Consider the following 9,004-nt stretch of genomic DNA (forward strand, 5'->3'; position numbering starts at 1 on the left):
TGGCCATCAGGACCAGGATTGGACACTACTTTAATGGAGCATGAGTTTCACCTCCTGAAGAGGAGACTGAGGGGAGAAACAAACAAGAACCAAAAGAAACTGCAGTAAAAGCCTGGAATAGCATTACAAATGAAGAATGCAACAGTTTGGTGATATGAATGGGTCGCAGGCTTGAGGCAGTTATTGCAAGCAAGGGTTATGCCACCAAATATTAAATCTGATTATTTGTTCCTTTACTTTTGCTCACCTAATAATGCTGCGGTGATATGTTGTTTAACACATCTAAAATACCAGGAAATAAAAGCTGATCTTAAACCCAAATGTCTTCAGTGAACAACAAAAACAAAGGAGGAGGAGGCTGTAACTTGATTTGATCTGCATCTTTTATTCTTGGCTCTTTTTTCTAATTTATACATCCAAACTTTGGCATTTTGTCAGCTTTTTATTACTAAACTGTGATGCAGGAGCTGCTTGTTTCTTCAGAAAGGTTTCAGTTTTTAGATTATTTGACAGCATTAAGCCTCTGTATATTTTCGGTGTTTGTATTTTAAAGAATATTTCCATGACTAAAACCCCGATAAATGCCTGTATTTCCAGTTTTTTCCAGTGTTATGATCTTGGTGCCATGTCTCCCCCCCCCCCTCCTGGGTCTGTGCACGCGGACACACAGCAGGATGCGCGCGCTGCGCGGGCCAGAGAAAAACAGCTGAGGAGGGCAGGAGGATTTCGCCGGACCGACAGGAACACGGAGTCCAGCTCTGCTCAGTCCGGACCGACAGGAAAGTCCCGGCTCGGTTCGGCTCGGCTCGGCTCGCAGGGAGCTGCTGGAGGACTGGGATGCCGCTGCGGAGCTGACGGAGCCGGAGCAGCAGCGGGACAGACCCGGTCCGGCGGAGACCCGGTCCGGGGGCAGCAGCAGGTAAGCGCCACCGCAGCCGGTCTCCTCGTGCCCGTGTGTGCTGACGCATCGGGTGGTGTCCCGGACCGGTCTGATCCCCGTCCATCATGCTGTCTGCAGGCTCAGACCGGTGTCTCCGTGTCCCCCACCCCCTCTCCTCCCCCCTCCCTCTCTGCGCATCTTCTAGGTGATGCTGCAGTTTTGGGTAATTGTTGCTGCTCTGCGCAAACTGCAAACCCAGGAAGCAGAATCCGAGGCCACGATCGGGCTCCATCCGCCTGCCTCCACCTGCAGACCTGCAGAGGCCCGCGGTTCTGTCTGGTGCTGAGGTGGTACTGCGGAGGACAAACCCACACCTGTCAGGCCCAGGGGCTGCAGCGGGGGCTGCTAGGCCCCAGAGTCCGGTCTGAGTCTCTGCTGTGGGACAGAAGACAGGTGGAGGTGGGGGGTCCGGTCCCAGCCCCAGCTGATGGAAGTCCAGTTCTGGACTGGGCCCAGACATGTCCCGTGTGACCCGGCTGCTGCAGTGACCTTGTTGTGGGACTGGTTTTAGACCTGGTGTGGGTTCTGGCTGGTCCTGTCCTGCACTCAGTGAAGAACCACAGACAAACTTAAGGCCAGACTGAGTTGAAACGGATTCATTTCAGTCAGAATCTCTGGAGTTTGGTTGTTTTAGAGTCTGAAAAGAATATTTGTCTCCTTGCCTGCTTGTGTCCCTGCATAATAAATCAAAAGGTCAACATTCCTTGATTGCAAGATCATCTTATCATGAGAAATGTCATTTTGGCCACATTTTGAAACTATATATTCTTCATTATCCTGAGATGCTGTGAAGGACTCTCAGCTCCTACCACATCAACTTTTAGTTCAATATTTGTAAAACTTACTGATTTAAAGGCGTTTTTGTTTGGGCGAATGTCCATTAGCTGTGGCTGCCTTCTTGAATGGGGTTGTCTCCAACAGTTAATCTGTAGTAGATTAACTGGGATTTTCATTAAAATGCTTTCAATGATTCACAAGATATGTTGCAAGCATCCAAGCAGGGTTGTCTCCAACAGTTAATCCTGAAGTTTGAAGCAAAGATTACTCAAGCAGCACTTGGACCATGTGCTGTGGATGTCTCTCAGCTACAACCACACCACATTTTAACACATCTGTAAAATAATCTATATTTTAGCAATTTATGTTTTCTATTGCTGGGGGTTGTAGTGGCCATGATGAATTGTGTTACACCCTGTAATTAGTTCCTAAAACTTGTCCTGTTGTCCCTGACATATAAATTGACTCCAAATAGGTTACAGCAAAATCTGAAACCAAGGTCCTGTTAAATCTGTTCCTTCTGAAAATATGTGTTGGGGATCAGTCTTGACTACTACCACACCAAATTTCAGGTTTCTGTAAAACTGACAGAGTTTTAGTCAGTTGTGTTGTTTAAGGTCAGTTGGCTGTGGCAGCCATTTTGAATCGAGTTGCCTCCAAAAGGGTAATCAGTTGGAGATGTACATCCAATGAGTACTTTTTGCAAGTTTCATTCAAATTCATCCATGAGATATTTTGGCAACAAATATGTGAATATGTGCGCGCACACACACACACACACACACACACACACACACACACACACACACCCATGTTATGTCTCTCTATCTTTGCAGGGACTTTCCATTGACTTCCATTCATTTCTACACCTTAACTACAGCCTAACCCTGACCATTACCCTAACCCTAACCATTACCAGTACATAGCTAACCCTAAACCAAACCTTAGTCCTAAACCAAACCCCTAACCCAAAAACATCATTTCTCCTCGTGGGGACCAAAGCCTGGTCCCCACGAGGAGCAGTTGGTCCTCACAAGGTAGTATATGTTAGGAAACATGTCCCCACAATGTATCAAATACATGGCCACACACACACAAAAACATCATCGCTCTGCCTTTAGCCTTTTGTTGTTGGATATTAAAGATTCAAACTCTGTTCCTGTCGGCCATGTTCACAGGCAGCTGTGTGGGTTTCTTGGTGGGCAGCAGGCGTCCTGATTCTTCTCATCACTCTGCAGTCTGGTGGGGTTGGTGCTGGCTCCAGGTTGTTGTGGCATCGTTCTGCTCCATCGTTAGGACACTGAATTAAAGGCCTGTGAGGGTGTGTGAAGTAAACAGTCAGGGAGGAGTTGTGATGGACACACACACACAGAAAAAACCTTTTAAAGACTGATAAAAGTGAGCAGAAGAGCAGCTCAGTCTCATGGATCAAAGTGTCCCGCCTCAGTCTGATCCTCCTCATCAACATCCTGTTAAAACAGAGCTGCAAACTCAAAAATAAGAGCTGCTTCTGCTTCCTCCTTTGTAATGGAGGCACGGCAGACTCACTGTTTTTTAAAATTGGCCAATATCAGCGGATTAATCTGTGCATCTCTACTACTCCGTCTGGTGTCTGTACTAGCAGAGCAGACGTGGCTCATTAGCTCTCTCTCCTGTGGTTCTTTAGACCAAACTGAGATTGACAACAGGAATGGGTACTTTTAGCAGTATTCTTGCAGTTTATTTGATGAGATTTAAATCTTAAACAACCAACAAAACTGGTCTATTTTTATGTCAACCATTTCTGAGACATCATGATGCAACTTAATACTTCAGTTGTCAACTTATGTCATTCATTTTTTACAAATGAATGAAGTATTCTTGTACAAACTGAAATGATACATTTCTACAGAATGAAACAAGTAGTTTAGTATAATTTTCTTGAGCAAATCTATAGAGTTTGTTCTTTTTGCCTAACTGGTAAAAAAAGGAAATTAAATGGCCATAATGAAACACAATCTTGTATACAGTTACTGAAACTTTATAAATTGTTTTATCCTGATTTTTAAGGGTCTAGAACATTTTGAAGCTCTTCACAAATTTTGTTTAGTAGGAAAGATGTTAGAAAGTTCCAGTTTCAAAAGTTGCATCCCCTTGTACTGAAGCTCTAATGCTCTGTTTTTTGTACGCAGATTCTGTGAATTTTGGCCTAAAGTGTGTGCAACATGCTGTTTAATGGGATTCCAATTGAAAATGTATGTATTTTCTTGTAAATGTGTGTCCACAACTAGTCTCCTAACTTTTGGTACTCAGTGAGATGCTGCCCTAATTATACTTTAAATAACCTTGAGGTGAAGGTAAATAGATGGGCTACAGAGGCTCTTCACAGACGGATGCTGTGATTTGCACTGTTGCATCTAATCTAGAAGCTTCTTGGTTCATATTTTAGACCTTTTTGTAGTGAAGTTTACATGTCTCTGTTTGGACTTGTACAGGTTTGTTTCCTGAGAACCCAGTTTTCTCACATTGTCCAAGAACATGCAGATGATAACATCAGGGATAAGAGGCAGATACGTCTGAGTCAGCAACGTGGGTTTGTTTTTGTCAAACCGTTCTTTCATTGGTCCAGACAAGAGGAAAAATGGAAAGGTGTTGTGCTTATAGTTTTCTGAGGTCTATTTGCAGCCACATTTGATACCTTGGAGTTCTTCCTTTCTGAAAGATCTTAGTGAAGCTAAATTATGAAAGGTCTGAGCCCGCTCAAAGATCGGAGTATTTATTGAGTCAGTCCCAAATTACTTGAGTGATAGCCAATTCCTTATGTTTCTAATAATAATCAGGTAAGATTCAAATTAATCTTATTTTGGAGATCAGCAGTTAAAGATGTGTATGTCGGTTTTTATTTTGTTTTCCTTTAAAACATTTGTATTTATTCAGTTTCAGAACAGCATAAACAGATGTTCTTACTGTAGGACTCAGACCTCTGACGTACGGCTCTCATGTTCCTGTAACGTTTTTTTTTTGGCCCCATTCAGTGACGGCAACAAAACTGTTTTTCTGCCATGATGGACAGCAGTTTGCCTACAGCTGCAACAATTTAGCAAAGCATACTTATAATTGACCGTGTAGATATTATTCTTAAACTTAAACTAAGAGACTGAGTTCTGAGGTTTGAGTCACCAGGACGCACCAAAAACCTGCAAGCACAGCTGAAGGTGATAAGCTAACAACAAAGGACATTTTGCTGTCCAAGGTCTCAGGTAAACATAGATCACATGATTTGCTGACGAAAGCTGAATGAAACCCACAGAGGCTGAAAGTCTCTCATGTACTGTATTACATACATGGATGCTTGTATGTCTGTAGCCTTCAGCTCCACTTTTGTTTCCCTTCCTCCTGTAAACTGCAGCTCTTTAAAGGGCAGAGAGTCCATGTGGGGTAAAAAAATCCTGATATTTATTTCTCCAAGTCTCTCTCTCTCATAGGCCAGCTGTAGTTCAGGTGTTTGGTGGGTAGATGTCAGCATTGTAACACAATAAGTCCGTCACACTCGTCACCACCAGCAGCAGGGCTCATTGTCACTTGGGGCGGACAAACAGGATTTCTTGGCCAAAATGGGACGGTGCCCTGATAGATCAATTAATTTGGGATTAGTGAAACCTGCTGCTGTCACTATGATCTCCAGGTGCGTTGTGTGTGAATAAAGTACTGCCAGCCTCCTGTGGTGAACTGTACAGGCCAGAATCGGATGAACACAGAGAATGATCATGGTTACTGCAAAATTGTCTTCTCTCATTTATGGGCTCCTTTGACAGGAACTGAACATACGCAGGAACAGATTTCTCAGAAAGTGTAGCTTTTTTAATTTAATTTTGTTTGAGTGACAGTTGATTGGATGATACAGGCCAGCCTTCCCTGCTCACGGGCACAACTGAGTCTTTTCCATTCATAATGTTGTTACCTGTTCTCCGGTTTTCCTACGTTGGAGCACTTGGGTGGATCCTGACGTCAGCAGACTGGAAACTTCTAACAATAACTGCTAGTCTCAAGTTGTCATAATTTGATTCTTCACCTCACAATGTCTTTGTTTTTCTGCTTCCATCAACCTTAAGGACAAAATGTGCACTGGTTGACAATATGCCAAACCTTTTTTTCCAAAGCTCGAACCATCTGCAGCTTCTCACACATCACACGTGCACTTGTTATCAGTCACACAACCCAATGTTTCCAAAGAGCAAATACGGTGATCACTGGTATGAAAGAAAATGAGACTATGGAACAGATGAAGTCTTTCTCTACTCTTAGAGTAGCTCAGTGATTTAGGAGAAAATAATAATAAATCAGATCTGTGAGGTGGCTGAACGTTCACCCATAAAATATTCAAAGTTAGAAACCCTGAGATGGCTGAGATGACGACGATGAAACGCTCTGTTTCCAGCTTGTTTTGGACACAAAGGGGGTTTGCAGTGTGTAAGAAACGGAAAGAAGACCGGTTTAGTCCACGGGTCATTTAACCAGTGTGTAGCTTTTTTTTTTCTCTGAGTACATTTTTAAGGAGGAATGTTTACCTGGTTTTCTGTCTGGGTGAGTTTCCCTTCCAGCAGTCTGGCAGACGGCCATGATGTGGAGAGGATAAATAGAAGATGGAAAGCCCAGACAGAAGGAGGAGGAAGGGTCTGACAGAGCTCCAATTCTCAGTCTGGTAAACAAAGAGCTGCAAACTGGGAGGAAGATTTGTCTAAGACTTGTGTTGCTGAAAACACAATGATTAAAATGACATATAAGCCTTATATTAGACTAACAGCTCCCCTCTTTTTGGGGTTCTTTCATGATTTGATTAAGTTAATTGATTGATCAATAACTCGTTTAATTAGCTGATATGATCAGCATTCACACCTGGGAGCTGGAGTGGAAGAGCCACTTTGATCACATGATGTAAAGCCTTACTGCATATTATGGGCTGGCTGACTCTGAGCTGGTGGCTGGTAAACTTAACAAGAAGATAATTTCAGTCTTCACCACTTTGTGATGCTTGCTTATGTTTTATCGCCCTAGAATTAAGAAATGATAGTTTTCTACTTATGGCCACATCCTCAAACTGATGAGAACTAAAGAGCCCCTCAGATAAGGTGACTGGACGAATCTATCCACCATCGACGATTGGCTGAGCCATTCGATGGTCGTTTTTTTAAAAGCTATTTATTTTTTCTTTTCGGCATACGCGCCCCCCTCCCCCGTGTGCCACCAAGTTCAACGCTGATTTATTTACTCAGAATTATAACAGAAAGAAAGAGTTGCGCATGTTCAGAAATATTTGAACGATAACCACAGTGGTGGGAAGGGAAACGGACACTGGCTTTTTTTTTTTTAAACCAGTATAACATAGTTCCAGTGTTTCTGTCTTACGAACTCTGCTAAGTGAGAAACGACAAATATAAAATTAAACAAAAACTAAACAATAAAAATGAATTCCTCCAGCAGAGAACGTGTGTGCTTCCATAAAAAAAAAATCTTTGCTGCTGTTTTTAGTTTTCTACTGAGTAATTTGGCGCATACAAAATAATTAAATAACTGAATATTTCTAAAAACTACAACGTCTCAGAATCAGAACAAGAAGATAAAGGGAAAATATTCCTTCCAGAAAGAGCTTATAAATGGACAGAAAAACAAGCATGTTTACCTGCAGGGTGCGCAGGTTGTTAACAACTTTACCAGTGGTGCTAAAGACGCGTTCTGAAGGTGTGCTTGTGGCCGGCATACACAGATATTTTCTGCCATTTGAGATGACAAAAAAAGTCCAGACGTCACCTGCGTGAATATATCGCCCATCGTCATTTGTTGGACTGACGGATATGGGTAGAAAATTTTTTACATATCGCCCAACCTTACCCTCAAATCTCAGTATTTCAACTGGCTTCATTCATCGTTTTCCAGGTACAGATTTCTCACTGATTCAAGCATATCTGAAGGTCAAAAAACATCTTTAAAATTCTTTTAGGTATTTTTTTTAAATATTGAAATTATGGTGTACAAGCTCTGTGGTTGAATAATAAAAAAGTCAAGTTTTTCCATCAAACTGAATGCTAACGAAAGGAGAGACAACTTTCTTTATCCCTCTCTTGGAGTCCAATTTACAAGGGCTTCTCTTCTCCTCTTCAGGAGGGTTAAAATCAGTGCATCCTGGTGGTTTCAGGATGGAAACATGACTGCATGTCAGGAAAACTGTCTCAACCACTCAAATGGAAACAGAAATTCAGCCATGACACTGAGTTTTATACTTACAGGAAAGGACGTTTGGTAGGAATGAGCTAAGTAGCTGCTGCAGATGGGTGTGCTCTGCTCAAGTAAGTCTCTGTGAAACTGTTTGTGTTTGATTTGATCTTATGGCCTGCAGACCATTTTAGATCAGGAATCACCTTCCTGCATACATCAGATGTTTTACTCAGAGGATACATGTTGACATGGAGGTGTGTGTGTGTGTGTGTGTGTGCCTGAGCCTGTCATCCTCAATCAAACCTTATTTACCAAAGAGAAACAGGCCATCACTGGTAAGTGAATCTTCCATCTGAGCTAAAGTCTGTCTGTCTGTCTGAGGTTTGAAAAACTCCCAAACTGAAAGGTAGCTCTCATTTATTAAGATTAAGATTATTAACAAAACCAGGGAGTGTTTGTTTCAAATAAGTTGACCTAAACCTGTGCAAAAAAAAGCAATACAGAACTGAATAACATCGCTGATGTGAAAATAAAAATCACATCACCTGCTGCTTTTCATGCCAAAGTCTTAAAGATCACCTGTAATATTAAAAAAACCATCAAAGTTGGGTCTGTTTTAGTCAAACCCTGACAAGTAAATATTACACTTGATCTCATCCACTATAATGAGATCTGTTAGCTTTCAGAGTTTGTTAGGAGGGTCTGTCAGTTGGTACCACATCAGATTTCAGCTCATTATCAGTAAAATTGGCCGACTTTATTATTACTAAATACAGTTACTCCAAAGGTAGTTTATTTGTAGGTGTACATCCATTGATCACACACTGAAAGTGTCATTGAAATTTGTTTTGCAGTTCAGGAGATATTTTAGACAGACAGACAGCAAAACACTCACAATTACATGATTACCCTCTTCAAAGGAGATAATAAACTGAACTCTAAACGTAGTGTATCAACCATTAATGTCTATTATTTGTTGCTTGTTATCAAATAGTATTCTGCTCCCCGCTTTATCAGAAACAACCTGACCTAAAGCTGCAGCAGTATGTGTGTGTGTGCGTGTGTGTGTGTGTGTGTGTGTGTGTGTGTGTGTGG

At 42.0% G+C, this 9,004-nt stretch overlaps 1 protein-coding gene across 1 annotated transcript in view; it reads left to right on the forward strand.

The window, feature by feature from the left end:
• nfasca (neurofascin homolog (chicken) a) overlaps window positions 1-9,004 on the forward strand; it is a 152,074-nt gene continuing 143,070 nt past the window's right edge. The window contains exons 1-2 of the mRNA XM_037975115.1: window positions 1-104; window positions 598-919. The gene's annotated coding sequence lies outside the window, so the exon portion shown is untranslated. The remainder of the gene's footprint in view (window positions 105-597; window positions 920-9,004) is intronic.

Source organism: Kryptolebias marmoratus, linkage group LG4, assembly GCF_001649575.2.
Source record: "Kryptolebias marmoratus isolate JLee-2015 linkage group LG4, ASM164957v2, whole genome shotgun sequence".
Lineage (NCBI taxonomy): Eukaryota > Metazoa > Chordata > Actinopteri > Cyprinodontiformes > Rivulidae > Kryptolebias > Kryptolebias marmoratus.